At 41.3% G+C, this 23,300-nt stretch overlaps 1 protein-coding gene across 2 annotated transcripts in view; it reads left to right on the forward strand.

Moving 5' to 3' along the window:
- Positions 1-23,300, forward strand: part of tmem131l (transmembrane 131 like) — a 177,923-nt gene that overhangs the window by 6,559 nt on the left and 148,064 nt on the right. The window lies entirely within an intron of this gene.

Below are 23,300 nucleotides of genomic sequence, written 5' to 3' on the forward strand. Positions count from 1 at the left end.
AGTCTGTGCCATGTCTACATATGTGCTTTCACTGCTTAATCAGTTGCATGCAAGCAGTCTGGGTGTTTCATGCTCAGTGCTTTAATTTTCTTAAGCTTTAAGCCACCCATCTTATGACTTAAAATTCCTGCAGTATTGTCCTGCCGTGTAGGCAGGAAGGAAATCATTCTAAACTTTTGCAGACTAACCCACCAAGTTGACTAAACAAAATCACCCAAGCAGTGATGAGTAGTTATGTTGAAGGCTAAAGCACATTCAAACAACTTCTCTCCTTTTTGTATCCTTCTACCTCTTATGTTCTAAAATATGAAAAGCAGTGGCAAAGCCAGTGGCTGCAGCAGTGAATGGACCATAGCTTCCAGAGTGACATCTGATGAGCTTAAATTAATTCTAAACCTGTGAATGTTTCTTTTTCTATTTTGTAGTTCACTTATATTTGTAATTTTTATTTGTTGTTGAACAGGTAACCTGCCTCTGGCTTCCAGTGTGCATGGTGCAACCTGTATGTCTTTGTGCAGTAGATATAAAGATTGTAAACTTCCAGTAACCAGCCTGTTCAGTAGGATCAAATTGTACCTATTTGCATAACTAGCTTACTGCCAACTCTTCGCTTAACTTGTTTATCAGAGTATTCAATGGGGATAATGGCGATTTCAACTTCAATTACTTGTATTAAGACCAGTTATAGATGCAGATCCTAAAGCTTTGGTCTTGATCATTTTGATTTCTGGTTGCAAGATAGATTGAGCCATCTATCAAAATCTCTGGGAAAATGCTTCTACTCAATCTCCATAAGTCCTGTTGTAAACATTGTAACCGCTCATATATGCTGTTTTTTGGCAAAGCTGCAGTGAGGGATCAAGAGAACTCTAGAAATTTCAGGTGCTTGTGTCTTTATGTCTGTGTGCGTGCTACAACCTGTGTAGAGTTCCTTTGATCAATTAGTGCAGAAGTGGACTTGACCACTGTTGCTTCAGCCAACCACTTTTCTAACCCATCAACAAATAAGCCTCTGATAATGAAGAAACTTCTGGGATAGAGATAGTAACTGTAACCTAACCTACTAGGTGGCTAATTCACGGAATCGGGTAGCATTGCACTCCAGCTTCAGTGGAGAATAAAAACAGTGATGCACACAGTCCTGTCAGTTTCTCAATGGGGTTGGAAAAAATGTTAATTTTGAGTGCTAGGGTACAGTATGCTTTTGGGACTGAAATAAGAGTGACTTGCCGCATATAGCTGCAGCTTCCCTTACAGTGATATGGAGGCAATCTGGGTGAGCAGGCAGGAGAGGTTGATATAGTTGGGCCTCTGCAATCCCCAGACTCCATCAATGGAATCTGAGCTTTAGCTCACTTCTCAACTGACCAATCCCAGTATTCCAATCAGGCTCCACTTCCTGTCTGTATGTGGGGGTTTAAAGCACCATTTATGTCGGGGGAGTTGATTGACCTTTTGTCATGCAGGTGTGTTGGTAGAAGCAGCCAGGAAGGGTGGAGGCTGGTTGAATGGCAGCAGAGTGGAATGTGGCTGAGCATGTATACAAACTGTTTAGAATTAAAATTTTAATACACTTTTCCAGAGCCATGACCTTAATTTTTCTAAAGTTATTTGTAACATTTATTCAATTACTTAGTGGTCATGCTAGTCCTATCAAATCAGTTAGAGGTAAGGCTATTTGATCTGGCAGTGAATGGCTAAACCAGTTGTCATTCATATCCTTGCTTCACCCAAAACCCCCTTCCATGCCCCAAGCCTACCTCCTCTGTACCCCTGGAAAAAAAAACTATCCTCATTCATTCAGTTGCACTTCCTGAATTCCAGCTATCTAGCCTCTGGTCCTCCATTTGCCACACCATTTCTGCAACTACTGATTTGTTCAACTGCACCATCACCTACATCTTTGGTGCCCTAGACACCAGTAAAACCATTATTCTCTGTCACCCAGGCCATTTTCCCGTACAACCCTTGCCTCCACTTCCTTAAGTCTATGGAGCTGGCAAGGATATGGCAGACAACTGGTTTAGCCATCCACCACCAGACCTGGCTGGACCACTTAAACCACTAAAGGTTCCTGTTCTCACCCGATAAAACAGCTCACTGATTCAGGATCACCCTAAAATACAAGAATAAGCCCTGGCTTCTTTTATCTACTGCAAACAGACCTAAACCCCTCTCCTCTGTCTGTTCCACCCTCACCTCCAAAAGTAAGTGCAATGAGGTAATGGACTTCTTTGTCACTAAGGTCACAATCCAACTGATAGTTGCCTCTCTGCATCTTCCTTCTCTTCCATTAGTCCTCTTGGCCAAAATTTCTGACTTGACTTGAACTTACATCTTTCCTGCATTTCTCTCCTGTCTCCTCTTGTGCCCTCTCTGGGCTCACCTTGTCCATGAGATCTACCTCCTCTTCCCTCAAACCTATTCCCATTAAACTTTTGATCACCCAACATCCCCTCCTGGCCCCATATTAGCTGATATTGCAAATGCTTTTCTCTCTTCAGGTCTTGTCCCCTGCTCCTTTAAATCTGCTAATAACACCCCTTTCCTAAAAAGGACAACTTGCATTCCCACCATTCTTGCAAACGGTCATCCACATCGCCAACCTCCCTTTCCTCTCCAAAGTCCATGAACGTGTTGTCTTTGAAATCCACTCCCTTCTTTGCTCTCTAGTGTTTGAATTTTTTTATTCATTCATGGGATGTGGCTGTCGCTGACTAGGCCAGCATTTATTACCCATCCCTTACTACCCTTGTTCAGAGGGCATTTGAGACACAGTGGTTTCACGGTCATCCAGATTTTTATTGAATTCAAATTCCACCATCTGCCGTGGTGGGATTCAAACCCAGGTCTCTGGATTACTAGTCCAGTGACAATACCACTACACTATCGCCTCCCCTCTGGGGAGTCCTTCCAATTACGCTTCTGCCTCTACCAAGGTACTGAAGCATCCCTTATCAAAGTCATGAATGATACCCTTTGTGACTGTTAACTTTCCCTACTCGTCCCCTTTGACCTAACTGCAGTTTTTGATATGGTTGACCACATCATCCTCTTCCAATGCCTTTCCACTGTATTCTAGCTAGGTGAAGGTGCTTTCATCTGGTTCCATTCTTATCTTTTTAATTGTAGCCAGTGAATCACTTGCAATAGCTTCTCTTCCTGTTCCTGCATCATTACCTCTGGTGTCCCCCAAGGATCTTGGGCCCCTCCTATGTGTCATCTACATGCTGCTCCTAGGTGAAATTATCCAGGAAGCACACCTGAAATGACAATGGCAATCTCAGTCTTGTCGACCCTGCGAAGTCCTCTTTACTAACATCTGGGGACTAGTGCCAAAATTGGGAGAGCTGTCTCACAGACTCGTCATTCTCACAGATTCATACCTGACAGATAATGTCCCAGACACCACCAGCAATATCCCTGGGTATGTCCTGTCTCAACGGCAGGACAGACCCAGCAGAGGTGGGGCACAGTGGTATGCAGTCAGGAGGGAGTTGACCTGGGAGTCCTCAACATTGACTCTGGACCTCATGAAGTCTCATGGCATCAAGTCTCAAACATGGGCAAGAAAACCTCCTGCTGATTACCACATACTGCCCTCCCTCAGCTGATGAATCGGTACTCCCCATGTTGAACACCACTTGCAGGAAGCACTGAGGGTGGCAAGGGCACAGCATGTACACAGGGTGGGTGACTTCAATGTCCACCACCAAGATGGCTTGGTAGCATCACTACTGACCGAGCTGGCCAAGTCCTAAAGGACATAGCTACTAGACTGGTGGTGAGGGAACCAACAGGAGGGAAAAACACACTTTTTCCTCACCATCCTACCTGCTGCAGAAGCATCTGCCCATGACGATATCGGTAGGAGTGACCAACACACAGTTGTGGAGATGAATGGCTGAAGGCACTGGTTACTGCAAAGGCTACGGGCCCAGACAATGTTCCGGCAATAGTACTGAAGACTTGTGTTCCAGAACTTGCCGTGTCCTTGGCCAAGCTGTTCCAGTACAGCTACAACACTGGCATCTACCCAGCTGTGTGGAAAATTGCCCAGGTATGTCCTGTACACAAAAAGGACAAATCCAACCCGGCCAATTACTGCCCCATCAGTCTACTCTCAATCATCAGTAAAGTAATGTAAGGGGTCATCAACAGTGCTATCTAGTGGCACTTGCTTAGCAATAACATGCTCACTGATGCCCAGTTTGAGTTTCGCCAGGGCCACTCAGCTCCTGACCTCAATGCAGCCTTGGTTCAAAGATGGACAAAAGAGCTGAACTCCAGAGGTGAGGTGAGAGTGATTGCCCTTGACATCACAGCCGCATTTGACCGAGTTTGGCATCAAGGACCCCTAGTAAAACTGGAGTCAATTGAAATCAGGGGGAAAACTCTCCATTGGTTGGAGTCATAAATAGTATAAAGGAAGATGGTTGTGGTTGTTGGAGGTCAATCATCTTAGCTCCAGGACATTGCTGCCAGAGTTCCTCAGGGTAAGTGTCCTTGGCCCAACTATCTTCAGTTGCTTCATCAATGACTTTCCTATCATTGTAAGGGCAGAAGTGGGGATGTTCACTGATGATTGCACAATGTTAAGCACCATTCGTGACTCGAGATACTGAAGTAGTCCATGTCCAAATGCAGCAAGACCTGGACAACATCCATTCTTGGGCTGACAAGTGGTAAGTAACATTCGTGTCACACATGTGTCAGGCAATAACCATCTCCAGCAAGAGAGAATTCATAACGTCTTGCACATGATGTTCAATGGCATTACCATCACTGAATCCCCCACTATCAACATCCTGGGGGTGGGGGTTACTATTAATCAGAAACTGAACTGGACTAGCCATATAAATACTGTGGCTATAAGAGCAGGTCAGAGGCTGGGAATAGTGCAATGGGTAACCCACCTCCTGACTCCCCAAAGCTTGTCCACCGTCTACAAGGCACAAGTCAGGAGCGCGATGGAATACTCCCTACTTGCCTGAATAAGTGCAGCTCCCACAACCCTCAAGCTTGACACTATCCAGGACAAAGCAGCCCGCTTGATTGGCACCACATCCACAAACATTCACTCTCTCTATCACCACCGACGCACACTTGCAGCAGTGTGTACCATCTCCAAGATGCACTGCAGGAATTCACCAAGGCTCCTTCAACAGTACCTTCCAAACCCACGACCTCTACCATCTAGAAGGACAAGGGGAGCAGATAGATGGGAACACCACCACCTGGAAGTTCCCCTCCAAGTCACTCATCATCCTGACCTGGAAATATATCGCCGTTCCTTCACCCTTGCTGGGTCAAAATCCTGGAACTCCCTTCTTAACAGCACTGTGGGTGTACCCACACCACATGGACTGCAGCTGTTCAAGAAGGCAGTTCACCACCACCTTCTCGAGGGCAATTAGGGATGGGCAATAAATGCTGGCCCAGCCAGCGAAGCCCACCTCCAGCTCTACCTCACCATCACCTCTTCTCTCGCCTCCTACACTGTTACTAAATTATCAGACTGCTTATCTGACATGAACTCAAATTTCCTCCAGTTTAAATATTGGGATGGCTGAAGCCATTATTTTTGGTCCCTGTCCAAATTCTGTTCCCTAGCTACTAACTCCATCCCTCTCTCTGCAACAGCCTGAGATTAAGCCAGTCTGTTTGCAACTTTGGTGTCATGTTTTGTGCTGAAATGAGCTTCTGACCATATGCATGCCATCACTAAGGCTGCCTATTTCCCCTTCGGTAACATCCTCTGACTTTGTGCCTATCTCAGTTCATCTGCAGCTGAAGCCTTCGTTCTTGAGTTCATTATTTGTAGACTTGATTATTCTAACGCACTCCTGGCTGATCACCCATACTCTAATGAGCTCATCCAAAACACTCTGCTGTCAGTGTCTTAACTTGAAGCAAGCTCTGTTCCCCTATCATCCCAACCCTGTATTGCTCACCTACATTGGCTTCCAGTCAGGCAGTATCTTGATTTTAAATTTCTTATCCTTGTTTTCAAATCCCTCCATGACCTCAACCCTCCCTATTTCTGCAACTCCTCCAGCTCTACATCCTTTTGAGATATCAGCATTCCTCTAATTCTGGTCTCTTGTGCATTTCCAATTTTAATTACTGTACCATTGGTGGCCATACCTTAGTTGCTCAGATCCCAAACTCTGGAATGCCCTTGCTACACCTCTCTACCTCGTTTTCTTGATTTAAGACATTCCTTAAAACCTACCTCTTTAACCAAGCTTTTGGTCATCTGCCCTAATGTCTCACCAGTGTATGTTTTGGTGTTGGAAATTGTAGGTGATTCCAAAATGGGAGGTATAATTAGTTAATTGGAAGACTGAAGGATGTTAATACAGTGTGGGGATAGGCAAAAACTTGACCAAAGCAGTTCAATGCCGGTAAGTGGCTGGTAATGCATTTTGATTAATAAAAATAACAGCATATTCTGGCAATAAATTTGGTGTTGTGGAAGAGCAGAAGGATTTGGAGAATTGGGGCTCACAGGATATTAAAGGGTTAGTGGTTGAGGCAGAAACTGAAGGAAAATTTTGCCTTCTTTGCCTTTAATCTGGCTAATTGGATGACCAATCTATTGCAGAATCTGCATCATTTTAAATTCACTAATTTCAGTGGAATGAAAATTGTCTGTTTTCCACAACAGGCAAGCTTTTCAGATTACCACACAGGTGAAGGTGGAAATTTGACAACATTCAAGGTTAGATTGGATGGAAAAAAAGGGGCTGAAGGGATATGGGAACAGGTTGGCTAAATGCGATTAGGATTATTAGCTTGTGTATAAGGTAAATGCCATCGCTGACTGAGCTGAATATCCTGTTTCCATGTAAGTATTTCTATTTCCTTTGGCCATTTATCAATTGCTTTTATGTAGGAAGATGTCCAGAGGTAACTTGTGCCTGACAGATTGCCTCAGAGCAAAAGATTCCAAGTAAAGCAGAATTGTTAAAAATTGGAACAAAACAAAAATTGCTGGAAAAACTCAGCAGGTCTAAAAGTGTCTGTGGAGAGAAAGACAGAGTTAATGTTTCAAGTCTGTATGACTCTTCAGAACTAAAGAGGAGTAAAAATTTGGTGAAATATATACTGTTTAAGGAGGGGTGGGACGGGTGAAGCTGGATAGGTGGAGGCAAAGGAGAGATTGCAAAAGATGTCATAAACAGAAGGTCGAAAGAGTGTTGAAAGGAGGTGCTAATGGTGACATTGAGAGTAGAAAGCAGGATGAGCAAGTGACAGATGGCCCTAGTGGGGGTGGGGGAGGGGACAGCATGGGAGAAAAGATCAAAATAGGCTAAAAGGTGGGGATAAAACAATGAATGGAAATAAGTTTAAAAAATAATAATAGAAATAGGTAGGAAAAAAATATATACAAAAGTTAAAAAATAAATATTTGAAAAAAGAGGATCAAAAAGGAGGTGGGGATGGAGGAGAGAGTTCATGATCTGAAGTTGTTGAACTCAGTGTTAAGTCCAGAAGGCTGTAAAGTGCCTAACCGGAAGATGAGGTACTGTTCCTCCAGTTTGCGTTGAGCTTTACTGGAACATTGTAGCAGGCCAAGGACAGACATGTGGGCATGAGAACAGGGTGGTGTGTTGAAATGGCAAGCGACAGGGAGGTCTGGCTCATGCTTGCGCTCTGAGTGAAGGTGTTCTGCAAAGTGGTCACCCAGTCTGTGTTTGGTCGCTCCAATGTAGAGGAGACCACATTGGGAGCAGCGAATACCGTAGATCAAATTGAGGGAAGTGCAAGTGAACTGCTGTTTCACTTGAAAGGAGTGTTTGGGCCCTTGGATGGTGAAGAGGGGGGAAGTAAAGGTGCAGGTGTTGCCCCTTTTCTTATATATGGAGCAACAGTGGCACGTGGTTGTTTTACATAACAGTTCAGTTATGTTGGTTTTAAATCAGAATTGTATACTTTTGCATATAATTTAGCTAAAAAGTGTCCCACTATCATGTTAATGAGATTGGGGAAGCTCTACATCTAATTGACATTTTCTGATTTCCTTAGTAATATGACTTGGTTAAATACTATCAAGCAATATCTGTGTTCTCACGGTGTACTCTTAGTGCACCACTGTCCTATGAGCCAACTTCAGTGGGAACTTAGTTTCTTGAAACAAATTGGCGTCTTCATGGTCTTCAAGATGTGAATTCATGCTGTGTTCATGTATAAATGTTTGAAGTAAATTAACTGTAGCTTTGTGTGTTCACTTGTTTGTGACCCATTAATACTGAAACTTGCATTTTATGCAGTGCCACAGATTCAACTTGGAGGTAAACCTCATCCCTCAAAGCTAATTAGCCATGAACACAAATGTGCGGTATGTTGTATTCCCAAATGTTCGTTACTTTCCCTCCATCCCCACCCTGACCCCAAGAAGAAAAATCACTTTTCTTCCCTAAGGACAAGTGGAATCCTTTACTTAGGCATTCACCATCCTTTGTGTAGAGCTTTGTGAGAGGTGTTTAGGGTGACTACCACACTTCTTTCCTCTCCCTCTGGGAAACCACTTAACAAGGGCTGTTCAGAACAGAGGCTAAGATTGGGAACTTCCTTGGAAAATAGTTAGGGTCAAGCTGCAATCAATCAGTATGAAAGGAGCTTAAATATTTCTCAGTGTGGAGATGTAGTACTGAGTTTATGTCTTATCAGAACAGAAATATGCACCACACAACAATGAATGATGATTATTTGAATTAGGGGTTTTGAGCAGGCAAAATACTCAATATTGAAGCTGATGGATCCATTAAGGCAAATTACGCAATAAATGTGGCCATAGGTTGTCCCTTCGTTTGCAATGGATGTTTGTTTTAAAACTTGTTTAAAAACAAATATGTTGCCCCTTTTTGTTTTTTGAATGGAGAGCGCAGTGAAGGAGGGAGTGAAGAGGGTGGGTGTTTGGAGGGCGTTGTGGCGAGGCAGGCTTGCAGGTGTTAGTGAGTAGTGGCAACAGAAGTTGGGAGAAAGGTAGGGGGAGAGGGTTTGGTTCAAGTGGGGAATGGGGTGTGGGGTATGGATAGAAGTTGAGGGGATGAGAGGACAAGTTTGGTATTAAGTCCAGGGGAAGGAAGGGTTACAAAAGGAGGGTATGAGGCGAGGAGAGACTGAAAAGGTAAAGAGATATGAGGAAAAAGAGAAATAGAGGAAGGAGTGAGGCAAGAGATAGACAGAGGAAAGAAATGGTCAGTCGGGGAGAGGACGAGGAGAAGGATGAGTGGAAGAGACAAGGAGAGTGATGACGGGATGAGGATATGATGAACATGGGAATGGAGATGAGGACTGTTGATGGGGAGGAGCGAGGGATAGTTGTGAAAAAGAGGGCAAGGATGAGAAAAAGGATAGAAGGTGGAGGTGGATAAATGAGAGGAGAGGGGTTTGGTGGGTGGGAGGGAAGGGAAAAATAGAGGAATGACTGCAGAAAAAGGTGGAGGACAGGGTGAGGAGGGAAGGAAAGAGACAAACGGAGGGGTAGCTGAAAGCAGTGGGCATGCCAATTGTTAATTTTGCATCATTGGATAGGATTTTGCCCTTCGCTAGTATGGGTCGGGAGGCTATTTTGTTCAGTTAGTTGGTGGAGTGAACTGATGGGTGAATTTGACCTATTAAGGGAGTTTGAGAACTGCATCTTACTTTGGCGGAGTGGGGTGGTGGTCCTGCTGTGGGTGATGTAACAGTTTCATAGTCACTGTTTGTTTTCATGGGAGGGAGCCTGTCCTCATTGAGTCCTGCATAAGGTTGGGGTAAGAGTTCTGTGTTTTACTTTGTCTCGGTGATAATATTTGGGCTTGGTTTGCTGTGAACTGGTTGTTGCCCTTGTTGCCTGCATTTTTACAGATCTTCTCACACTTTGTGTAACCATCGGGGATGGGGGGAAGGGGGTGTTGAGTTTGTTTCCTCATTTATGCCTTTCAGTGCCTGGCCGGCATGGGTTTCTATTCCTTTTTTGGTTCAGTTATTTAAAAAAAAAACTGAAAGGACTTCCAGCACTTTAAGATTGAAGATCTGTTAATTGTGAATGATTTTTAGATTTTTTATTGAGAGAAAGGAAAGGATTTTTGGATGTATTTCTTGCAGCTGCTTTTGTCTTGTACGTTTTGAAAATTTCACCTCCAACCTGCAAGTATTTTGCAACCATGTGGATAGTTTGTATAAATTTGCACTGTGACAATCTATCGCTGTTACTCTTCATTAGTGACCATGTTTTACATTGACATTGACTGCTTTTCATAGCCAAAGGTGGAGAGAGAGGAGTGGTGCTGCTCCTTTATAACCTGTATTCCTAGTTGCCTTTTTCAGTTGAGTGAGTTTTGGGAATTTGTTAGTAGGTAATGAATGAAAAAGTGGATCAGCATTATGCCACATAGACTGGAGCAGTTCAAGAGGTATCTTTGAGGGCAGTTAGGTAAGGGCAGTAACTGCTGGTCTTGCCAGCGATGGCCATATCCTGTGATGAAATTTTTGAAAACATTAGCATGGTCTTTTTGTTCTTGTGTTACCTCTACTCTGTTTTCATGTTCTTGCCATGAGAAATATTTCTTTGTGGTATTCTAGACATTCTATAGATGTAGGGAATAGAAGTGTAGCATGAAGTTAAAGGTCTGATCTTAATAAGCGTTTCTATGCAGTTCAAAAAATGTTTTTATGATGCGTCCCTTAATGGAATTTAGTAAATTAATGTTTCTTTATTGGAAACACTAGCTAGTGAAAACAAGCAAGGGCTGTCTCATTGAACTGAACAATGGTAAAGGGTTTTCAACTTGCTGATAGTGGGACTGATCTTGTAATCCTGACATCGGCTTTGGAAACGTCCACAGTCCAGTCTACCCCTAACTTCACAGCTGAAGGAGAAAGGCAAAGAAGAATCTAGAGCCGTATTTGTCAGAGGCTAGGGTTCCTGCGGCAAGCAACTCACTGCCTTACTCCCCAAAGCCTGTCCACAATCTACAAGGCACAAGTCAGCAGTGGGATGGAATAATCCCCACTTGCCTGGATGAGTGCAGCTCCAACAATACTCAAGGAACTCAATACCATTCAGGACAAAGCAGCCTGCTTGATTGGCACCCCATCCACAAATATTCACTTCCTCCACCACCTACGCACAGTGGCAGCAGTGTGTACCATCTACAAGGTGCACTGCAGGAACTCACCAAGGCTCCTTAGACAGCACATTCCAAACCCACGACCGCCACCACCTAGAAGGACAAGGACAGCAGATAGATGGGAACACCACCGCCTGGAAATTCCCCTCCAAGCCACTCACCATTCCGACTTGGAAATATATCGCTGTTCCTTCACTGTCGTTGGGTCAAAATCCTGGAACTCCCTCCATAACAGCACTGTGGGTGTACCTACACCACATGGACTGCAGTGGTTCAAGAAGGCAGCTCGCTACCACATCTCAAGGGCAATTGGGGATGGGCAATAAATACTGGCCTAGGTAGCAAAGCCCACATTTCTTGAATAAATAAAATTAATTTCTGCATTTCTATTCATTCATTTAATGATATTTTACATAGTTTTCATTTTTGCTTTTATATGATGGTAGGGGAGGAGGAAGAGAGGTTTGGGGTTTCACAACACCAAAAAATGTTTGAAAACTACTAGCCTAGGGGTGAGGGTTAATAAATTAATTGACCTAGTACCAGTTTAAACTGAATGGTTACTAACTGTATATGGTCTGATAATATTCCATACCTTCCATAATATACATAACGTTGTAAGTCTCCATGGACCAAACTAAAATTTGAAGTAGAGGGAAATACAGAAATATTTCTGTGTTGGTGCTTAGGTAAAGGATGTCAATGTTGGGCAGCCGATGCTTGCATCAAACAAAGCCAGGCCTAGGTGTAGAATTTCAACTTCATCTGCTGTTCTCAAAAGATATACTTTATCTCTGAACCTTGTTGCATTTTATTTTTCATGCAAGTTGAAGACTCTCTGAGTCAGTTTGCTAAGTTGTGCCAAATTATAAGACATAGGAGCAGAAGTAGGCCATTCAGCCTATTGAGTCTGCTCCACCATTCAATGATATCATGGCTGATCTGATAATCCTCAACTCCACTTTCCTGTCTGTCCGCATACCCTTCATTCCCATACTGCTTAAAAATCTGTCTATCTCAGCCTTGAATGTACTTAATGACCCAGCCTCTACGGCCCTCTGTGGTAAAGAATTCCACAGATTCACTATCTTCTGAGAGAAGAAATTCCTCCTCATCTCTGTTTTAAATGGGCGACCCCTTACTCTGAGACTGTGCCATCTGATCCTAGACTCTCCCACAAGTGGAAACAATCTCTCCGCACCTACCCTGTCAAGCCCACTAAGAATCTTATATGTTTCAATAAGGTCCCCTCTCATTCTTCTAAACTCCAATGAGCACAGGCCCAACCCACTCAACCTCTCCTCATAAGAAAATCTCTCCATCCCCGGGATCAATGTAGTGTACCTTCTTTGGACTTCCTCAAATGCCAGTACATCTTTCCTTAGATAAGGGGACCAAAATTGTTCACAGTATTCTAGATGTGGTCTAACTAGTGCCGTGTATAGTTTTAGTGAGACTTCCCTATTTTTATACTCCATTCCCTTTGAAATAAAGGCCAACATTCCATTTGTCTTCCAACACTAGTTTCCTTGGCACATCAAACGGTTACAATTTGTGACCCTTAAGACCAACAAAAAGGCTGATTTTTGACCCGTCACCAATGTACTTGATAAGATTAATTTATTTTAACAGTAAAACCCACTGTCTTTCCCTTGATGATTTTAATTGTTAGAAAAACATTACTTCATAACTGTTCTGCCTCATGTATTTGCCAGAGTGTATTAGGAACTATTTTGATGTAAAGTGCTTTTCTTAGCAGATTTAACTCCATTCTTGAAGATATCTGCCCCAGGCTGGCTCTGAATCATGAAGACCAAAAATGACAGGAAACCACTATTTTGGGCCTTTATACTCTTGAAATTGAGTTAGGATTTCTAGATCTTCCTCCAGATGAGTGCAGGGATGGGGCAGCCCTGGTAATGGGGCACGAGGGAAGCATTCTTAATCCTCCTGTTTTACTTTCTAGATGGAAAGGCGTCTATTTTCAGGGGTGATGGAAGAGGCTGTCAGTGGACCTTGCATTTGGAAATTGCAAGCTAGGAAGTTCTGAAATGAGCTGTCAGCAGGGCAAGGGAAAGTGAATCAATTGCAGCCTCCTAACCTATCTGTTGGTCATCTTTCAACAACAATCTTTGGCCCTAGTGGTTCATCTCTCTGATCTGCAGCAAGATTGTTATGGGGTTGTGTTTGACTGGGCCATGTTAATGACCTGATTTATCATGTGCAGGTGCTCTGACACCTGGTCAAGTGGAGTGCATTTTGAATGCTCTCTGCTTGTCTGACTTCTGGACAAGTGGAGTGGGATGGAGACATGGTGGAGTCCTTGTTGGCATACAGTTCCACAGTTGCTGGTAGCCCTCCTGCATCTCACTTCTGAAGCACTATTCATGCAAGTCTTACTAGTGAGCATTGATAATTATTAGAAGGTGGAGGACATCACCTTGACAGAATTGGGAGTCTAGGCTAATTTCTGTAGTTCAGCTCTATTTCCATTGTCTTGTCCAAGTAAGATCAGCTAATTCAGCACAGACCTGTGAATGAATCTAGGACTTGACTCACTGGACAGATAAGGTTGTTACCAGATAAACTCCCTGGATCACTGGGGAAGCCTTTTTTTCATGAAATATAAATCTTCACCAGCAAATAATGGCTTTAAAATGCAAAACTCACATTCTCTTGTCATTTCTTTCTGATGGGGTTGAAAACTAGCTGCTGAATTTTTAGTATTGAACATCATTTTCAACTAAAATAGATTTAGTATTGTTGTACTTGGCGAATTAACCTAGTTTGTTTTAAATTTCTGTCTGTTGCTGTTGTCCAGCCCAGTGTTCCAAAAAGTAAACCTGATGTAATATTTTCTGAAAAAATTCAACTTTCTGCAGCAGAAATCTATTTCAGGAACACACCGTCTGTGCACTTGTGCTGCAGAACCTAACACTTGGCTCTTTGGTTCTGGTTCTGACTTTGACAGGAACCCGGGGCCAAACAGCAGAACAGTTTATGGAATTAACGTGCTAACTAAATTTTACTGATCTAAATCATCTTGGGGATCTAAGAGGGAAAGGGATTAAGAGAGAGAAGGAAGAGGTAATAACTGCGGGATGTTGCCATTTTAACAAAGAACAATATCTAGACTCGAAACGTTAACTGTATTCCTCTCTGCAGATGCTGTCAGACCTGCTAAGTTTTTCCAGCTATTTTTGTTTTTGTTTTTGCTTCAGATTTCCAGCACCCGCAGTATTTTGCTTTTATCTATTTCTCTTTCCTTTCTGTTTTATTTTCCTTAGCTCTTTAATACACTGATTCTCACATCCTGGCATCTCATTCAAGTGACCATTATTCATTTTTGGGCTTACACATTATACATTTTCAGCATTGATTTCTGGATAGAAACTGGGGTGGCAGGGTAACATGGCTAAATTTCCTGCTACATGGCCCAGAGACTGATACTATTATTAGCATTTCAGCTACTACTCTAAATGAGATTAACCTACTCAACACAGACAGTGGTTGAACCTGGGAAATTCTAACCCCTATGGCTCAGTCTTGGTGATTTTTTACTCACTAGGTCCTTGAGAAGCTAGAAATATCTAATTCTAATCACTAGGTTGGCGGTTGCTCGCATGAGTTATTATGTACAGATGAAAATTCAGCTACTCTTAACTAAACAATAAAAATAGCTTTGCCAAATATTCACTGTTGTAAAGAAATTTAATGTCTCTGGTTACATAAATTGTTAAAATAAGGATTACTGACCATAACATTTTGGTTAACTAGAGCTTGCTTACTTTTTAGCTACTTTCTATGTTTCATGAGAACTATAAATAACTTTGAATACACAGGAAGCTTGATTATCAGTCAGAGTTTTCATAAGCCTGGTTTAGTTTGGGAGACCAGTACAAGTGGGGCTACAGAGAATTTATGGGAGAGAGGCTAATGTTCTCAGTTTAAAATGAAATACAGAGTTTCATGAAATATGCTGAAAACGGTTTGAGATTCAATTTCATTCACCAATTTCCAGGGTATAATTGAAGTTCTGTTGTAGCTTCTAACACTGTTTTAGGGACAAGTCTATTTTAAGAACCATTTGCATTGCAGTTCATGGATTAGAAATTCCATGGGTGGGCGGCAGTGGACAGTAGCATAGGCATCAATCCCTGTGCCTGATTTGTGTGTTGGGCCTTAGTTTCATTGAATTGGCAGAGCATGATGGAAGATCTAGCCGCTGCGATGTTGCAGTGGCCCTCGTGTATAAGGAATGGAGGCCTTTATAAAAAATTCTTTCATGGTATGTGCGTGTCGCTGGCAAAGTCAGCATTTATTCCTCATCCCTAATATCTTTAGGTGGTGGTGGTGGCCTCCTTGGAGTGCTGCAGTGTGGCGCAGATTCATCCACAGTGCTGCTGGGGAGGGGCTTCCAAGATTTTGATACTACGATAGTGAAGGAATTACATAATTCCAAGATGGGATTGTTTGTGGCTCGGAGATCAGTTTTGAATTTCTCTTCAATAGGAAACCAGTGAGCAACAACTGTCAAAAATGACTAAACACCAAAAAATAAATCGCCTATTGATGTCAATAAAGCTAAAACTGTAGGACTTGTGTGAAACCTTTCTACAAGTATTGCATCACCAGAGCCCCATTATTAATTGCCTGGAAGAAGCCACAAATATACAGAACCTGCACCCTTGAAAAGCTGACAGGAAGAGAAAACCAAAGACCATAGCTAATAACACCCAAGGCTGTTTTTCCTCTTGAGCATTTTCCGTCTCTCTTTAAACAGATATCAATGTCATTAGACGTATTTGATGTAACTTTTATTGACCATAGAACGCAATAAATGTAAATCACATATAAAGATATTTTGTTAAGCATGCACAAAGTGATGACCAAAACAGACATGACTTCTCCTTCTCCAAACTAAAGCAAATACAATTTCCAACATTTCTCCAACTTCCTCAAATGCATCCAAACTAGTAACTTTGTTAGACCATATTATATACAGCTTAACTCTGGAGGTAAACAACTTTCTAAGCCTCCAATATCCAGGGCAGAAAAGGCACACTCATTCCAAAGTAGAAGTGTGCTGCTTGTCACATTGCTACAAGATTGGTAGGCAGTGCCCTTGTCTCAAACAGGTATTGGCCCCTTTCCACATGCAAATGGAGGAGGCCAACATTTGTTTGAGGCCCCAACTGGAGGTTTAGTTTGCCGAGGTCTTTGCTCGTTGGTTTCCCATTGAAAATAAATGCTAAAATTGACCTCTTGCTTCAGTTTATCACAGTTGCCTCTTTCAGCCCATGTGTATGATATAAACTGTTTAATCAGTCTTGCCGATTAGTCATTATATGTATTTTTATGTGTATGACATCAGAATTGAGCATTGTTAGGACTAGCATTCTCTCGTCATTAGGTACCACTGTGCCTTTCAAAGATGATGTTAAATGTTGAGCTTTATTTAGGCTCTATCGTGAAGCTAGTAAAAGATTCCATCTCTTGAATAAGTATGAATAGAGAATTCACTACATCTGAAGATTGAGAATGATCCCAAAGTTAAGTCCACACAAGTTCAGTAATGTTGGAAATCCTTCTATGAACGCTCTGGTATGAGCTGTGCTACAGAGAATTTATTGGAGAAAGGTTAATGTTCTCAGTTCAAAGTGGAATACAGAGTTTCATAAAATATGCTTGAAACACAAAGTTTCATAGCATATTAAATGATTTATGATTTTATGTGCTCCTGTTTTCTTACTGGAGCCATTTAAAAAGTTATTTGAAAAGTGACTTTATGTTTCACAGTTTTTGTCCCAGAGCAGTTTCATCCCAATTGTTTGTTTTTTGTGTGAAAGTAAATCTTAAAAGAAAACAAAAATGTTAAATTTTCTGCTCTTCATTACTGTAAGTGAAGTTATTAAAACTAGTTTTTAAATTCAAACTACAGATAAGAACATTAATGTCCTAATTTTAAACATTACATATTTTCCTTTGCCCTCATTTTAAGATGTGCTAGATTTCTTCTCCAATTCTGCTCAATACTTTCAACTGAGAAGATGTATACATGACTGATTACTTAGTAATGCATTCCTGGTAGACTTTAGGGCTGTGAGAGCAGACTGGGAACTCCTGTCCTTTGTATTCTTTCACTCTTCATGAATATGAAATGAGGAGCAAATGACGCAATCACGGCTTGGAACCTTTTTTTTAGCTGTATGTCCACAATAGGATCTTCATATGTTAATGACATATTGCGCACCATTGTGTACCACTTTTGAGAGAGTGAAATGTTGCAATAATACAAATATTGCGGTTTCCTGGCTTCCTCAGTGCCTCAAATCAAAAATTGTACCTTTTATGTTTAACTTCCTTAATGATATTTACCTACCCCTTATTCTAACGTCCTCCAACCTTAAAAATTTTCCGCCACTCCCAAACACTCCATTCCTGCAGCTTATGTGATTTCCTCTTCTCTTTGCCCCACCATTGGCAGCCATGCTTTCCATTGCCTAGGTCCTTTCCTCAGGATTTTACTCCCTAAATTTCTCAAGTTTGTTTCAAAAACCACCTTTTTGACCGAACCTTTGGTTACCCCTTCTAATATCTCCTTGTTTTAGCTTTTTTTCTATCTGACTGAAGTGCCTTGGGGTGTTTTTCCTATGTAAAGGCACGTTATAAACATGAGTTATTGGCAGTATTGCTGCTGTACTGCCATGCTGCTGGTCTGGAAATCATGTTCCTCATTTTTTTTACAAAAAGATCTTGCTGAATATTGTTCTCAAAGTATTTGTGTGCACCTCCTCAGCAAAAATGCTGCAAAAACACTGAAGTACTGAGTTTTCTCTGAAACCATATTGGCAATTTTTTGTTGTATAATATGGTGGTAAAAAGGTGACTTAAACACATGGAGGCAGAGGGCATGGCTGAGGTATTAGGTGAGCATCTGTACCTGTCATTATTGAGAAAGAAGGTTCTGCTAAAGCTGTGGTGAAAAAGGAGATAGTTGAGACACTGGAATAAAAATTGATAAAGAGGTATTAGAAAGGCTGGCTGTACTTAAAGTTGATAAGTCATTAGGACTGAATGGGATGTGTCCGAAAATGCTGAGGGAAGTAAGGGTGGAAATTGCGGAGGCATTGGCCATAATCTTCCAAACCTCATTAGATATTGGGCTGGTGCCATTTGAACTGGAGAATTGCAAATGTTACACCACCATTCAAAAATGGTGTAAGGATACAACCAGCAACAACAGGCCAGTCGTTTTGACCTCTGTGGTGGGAAAGTTTTTGGGCACGATATTCTAGGACAAAATTAACAGTGAGTTGGACAAATGTGGATTAATTAAGGAGAGCCAGAAAGGGCCTGCCAAAGGCAAATAACGTTTAACTAATTTGAGTTTTTAAGTGAAGTACAGTGAGTGTTGATGGGGTTGATGTGGTATACACGGACTTCCAAAGGGTGTTTGATAGAGTGCCACTTAACAGGCTTGATAGCAGATTTGAAGCCCATGGAATAAAAGGAGCAAAATCAACATGGATATAAAGTTGGTTGAGTGACAGGAAACTGAGTAGTGGTGCACAGTTGTTTTTCAGGCTGGAGGAAGGTAAAAAAAAAACGTGTAGTGGGATTCCCAATGGGTTGTGATTAGGCCCACTACTTTTCTTGACCAATATTAACGACCTAGACTTGGGTGTACAGGGCACAATTTCAAAATTTGCAGACGACACAAAACTTGGGAGTATTATAAATTGAGGAGGACTCTAGAAAATTTCGAGAAGACATAGGCTGGTCCAATGTGCAGGTACAAGGCAGATGAAATTTAATGCAAAGCAGTGTGATGTGATGCATGTTGATAGGAAGGACTAGGAAAGGCAATATAAAATAAATGGCATAATTCTAAAACAGGTGCAGGAGCAGAGGGACCTGCGGGGTATATGTGCACAAATCGTTTAAGGTGGTAGGACAGGTTGAGAGAGCAGTTAATTGGCATATGGTTTCCTGATCTTTATGAATAAAGGCACAGAGTACTAAAGCAAGGAAATTACAATAACCCTGTAGAAAACACTAATTCAACCTCAATTGGAGCATTCTGTCCAATTCTGGGCACCACAAATTAGGAAGGATGTGAAGGTGTTAGAGAGTGCACAGTAGGCTTATGGGAATGGTTTGAGGGGCGAGGGACTTTAGTTACAGGGATAAATTGACGAAGGCGAGAAGAGAAGATTTGATGGAGGTGTTCAAAATCATGAGGGTTCTGGACAGAGTAGATAGGGAGAAACTGTTACTGTTGGGGGTAGGGCTGAGAACCAGAGGGCACTGATTTAAGATGATTGGTAAAAGAAGCCGTGGAGACATGAGGAAAAACTTTTTTATGCAACAACTGGTTAGGACCTGCAATGCATTGCCTGAGTATGTGGTGGAGGCAGAATCACTCATAGCTTTCAAAAGGGAATGGGATAGTTACCAAGGAGAGAAAATTTGCGGTGCTGTGGGGAAAAAGCAGGGAAATGGGACTAGATGAGTAACTCTTAGAGAGCCGACACGGACACGAAGGGCCAAATGGCTTCCTCCTGTGCTGCAGCTATCCTATGATTTTATGATAGTTATCCGTACAAAAATCTTACTTTGAATAGGTTTGCTCTTGTCTCTATAGTATAGTAGTGTTGACAGAATGAATCCCAATTGATGTATATCAAATAATGGCAAACTCCCAGTTAAGCATAATCATAAACTACCAATCATCATGGTCTTGTGCTAATTATATTCATTGCAAGTTTTTTTTGGGTATTTCTTCTGATTTGCTGCTGTCATTCCACAGTGGAAACAGAGGCCAAATGAGAGAATCTCCCCAAGGAAACTCCTTGCAGCTATATTAGAAAGGAACAGTGATGGAATAAATGTTCTTTCTGGGTTTTTCAATGTTGTGACAGATATTCTTGGAAGTTAAACTTCTGGAGGGAATGCTGAATGGATTCCAAATGAAGATGTTCATGGCGGGTGGGGTTTATGGCACAGGTTTACTTCCAGGCTGTTTGCTGCCAGAATACATGAAACATGCTGGCTTGCTGTGATCCAGATAATGTGCCTATGAGGTGATTAATTCTGGAATATAGAATTCAAAATACATATCATTGGACCATGCTTATTCCACTGTTGTGCCATGCGTTCTGATAATTTTGGAAGTGTAGATCACTCTTGAATACATAGAATATAATTTAGGCAGGATGACTGTTATATGCTTGATGTATGCTCCAAATTATGGCAAAAACCTTTCTGATCTACCATGTTAAATAGAATATTTATATTAACTTGCAAGAACCGAATATAGTATTTGGATTACAAATTACCAAAGCTACTCAGTAAGTTGTACCTTTGTAGCTTTAGGGTTGGGAGGAGCAAGAATACTTTTTTAGATAAGTTTGTTTGAAAAGTAGAAATGCCAGTTCATCAAAATGGTAGTCTAGCACAGTTGTATATAACTACATATCTAATTTCAACATTTGTTTTCTTGATGTGTTACAAATGTTTGACCTTTCAGTATTTGAATATTTCATATCTGCTTGCACACTGGTCTATCTTTGAGCATCTTATCAATGTTTTACATGTGACAGAATTTAAGTTATGGATGCTTTGCCTTTGCATACGTATTACACTGAAATAATGACATTACTGAAACTGTGTACTAATGACGAATAAGAAAAGATTTATTTTTCCTTTGTTTCTTTTTTCTAAATCTCAACACATTATACAATTAGCAGAATGTCATTGAGAATTGTACAACAGGATTATAAAATGAAGAGTTTCCTCCTCTCACCATATCAAATGTTGAGATTGCATGAGCACCTAAATAATGGGACAACTTTAATATAACTTTTGAAGGTTTGATTAAAATGTTGAACGTTGTTTATTATTCTCAAGTTCCAAAAGTGTGGAGAAGCAAGGACATATTTCTTTTAATAGTTCTCACTCCACCCCCATCATTTTTTCCTTTGAGAAAACAAGAATTAGTTTCTGATCTGCTACTGCCATTCTTGCATCCATATCTCTTTGCTTAAATTTTATGTTGGCCCTGAAATTCTGACTCTTCTGGCACACTCTAGGCATAACTTTGGCAGGAATCAGTTGGAATTTAGGCTGTCGCCCACCTGTGCTGGGTCCCATTCTGGAATGGGAATTACTGCTTAGCTTTTGTAAGGAGTGGAGCTGCTGCCAGTTCCTTACAAGATCAGTAAAGGGAAGGGATGAATGGGAATTGCTGTATCTTTGATCCATGAATTGGAAGAGATTGAATTGATGGTTGGTATACTTGGTAGCTGGTATACTTTGTAGCAATGGATTTATGATCCAACTGGGAGTCCAGGTTAGAATTGTGGCATGGGTACCCAAAGTGGATGTAATTTTTTTAAACTGTTTTTTCTTAAAGCCCCCATTCACTGTTTGTTGCTGGAAGCAGTTTTTAGGTGTTTCCCATGGAATTGGAGAGACCTGACAGGTCCATTGTTTGTCTGGATTTGTTGGCTTCATTAGAATTCTGAGACCCTTCTTGCCACCTGAAGTTTGAAATATAAATGATTTCAATTCCCACAATGGAAATTGTGTGTGATCCTAGCTATTCCTGAGTTATACTTTGACTTTTACCTTTAAGAAAAAAATAATACCTGGAATAATAGATTTCAAGTGGTTGCATTTGATCTGTTGTAGCTCATGACTCCACTAGCACCTTGCCCATGTTTAACCTGTCAAAGTTTTCTCTACAGTTCCAATTGCAGCATTAAAAAAAAACAAAAGCCAATCTACCTGCCAGTTTCTGACATTGTTGGATGCAGATGTATAATTTTAAATATGAAGGAAAAACAAATTTTTAAGTATCTAATTTTAATTAGGTTAAGTTAGAGAAGGAATTTTGTGTGATTGAGAAGCCAGCATGTGTGTGAATGTTGTTACTTCTTTGAGGATAAATGCAAAGCTTTCACAAAGAATTGAAATTGCCATGTAGTCAATGCTATCTTTTTGCGTGGAGAGGAGAAATTGAGAAATGTTACTCTTCATATGTGCCTTTACAAAAATTGAATTGTTGCTACTGATGATTCTTGTATAGGTAAGCTAAGCCACCTTTCTATGGTTTTGGGCGGCATGACATTCCTTCTCTCCAGCATTTCTCCATTGGATTGCATTCATAGTAATAGGATTTAGATGAAGATCTTAGCAGAGCAGTGAGTCTGAGTCCCATTGCCCTGCAGCATAGTAAGTTGTTCTAATGTACAGATTGCCTTAAATGGGCTTAGCTTTGTAGATTGTTAACTCTGATGGCCAACAGGAAGAGGTTTATGGTTTTCTGTGTTTTAACATAGTGGGTTAATACGTTTCTTTTTAAAATAGGTAAGATATATCTGCAGTAATTAGGGACAGAAGAATTCTGAGATAGCATTGCTTAAAGTGAGCCTCCAGATGACCACAAAACATGGCCCCTTTGCAGAATAAGTATATTGAGTTAATGTTTGGCTGTAGACTGACAGAGGAAATCGCCTCGTACAAATAACATTTAACAATTAGTAACTTCCTGTTTTATACATGTGCTGAAGTCTCTAAATGTTTTCCTTTCCTTTTACTGTTGGCCTCTGACCCATTAGAGTTTCCTTTGTTTACATTGAACAAAATGAGCAGGGATGTGTTGCTTGAATATTTTCCTTTTAGTCTCTTCATGAAGCAGTGCTGTTTGGTGACACAGGTGTACTATATTACCTCATTATTTCTCTAAGATTTCCACCCCAGCACTTATTTTCAACTGGTTCTAAAAATCCTAAGACATGCTGCTGTGGCTCTGAAGTATCTCAAATTCATCTTGTTTGTGAGATTTTAAACCTATATTTTACCTTCTATTTTGTCAGCTTTCACTGCTCATCTTGTCTTTTTCTCCCCTTCCCCTTTGTTATCGCTTGTGGGTGGGCTGGTGACTTGCTAGGTTACTGTGCTTCAGGTGGATTGGAAGGCAAAGTAGAAGGACAAAAGCTTTGAATTAGTGCAGACTTGAGTTACTTTCTCTGGAAGGGCCTGGGGTGGGAGAAATGGTCCTGGCTTCCCTAAGGTTGCTCATCGATCTGAGATGGGAAATTTGTCAAGAGAGAATCTGGAAACGGAATATTGGGTCATTTGTTCTTTCAAATCATGATCATTCAAGCTTGA

This window comes from Carcharodon carcharias, chromosome 1, assembly GCF_017639515.1.
Source record: "Carcharodon carcharias isolate sCarCar2 chromosome 1, sCarCar2.pri, whole genome shotgun sequence".
In the NCBI taxonomy this organism is placed as follows: Eukaryota; Metazoa; Chordata; class Chondrichthyes; order Lamniformes; family Lamnidae; genus Carcharodon; species Carcharodon carcharias.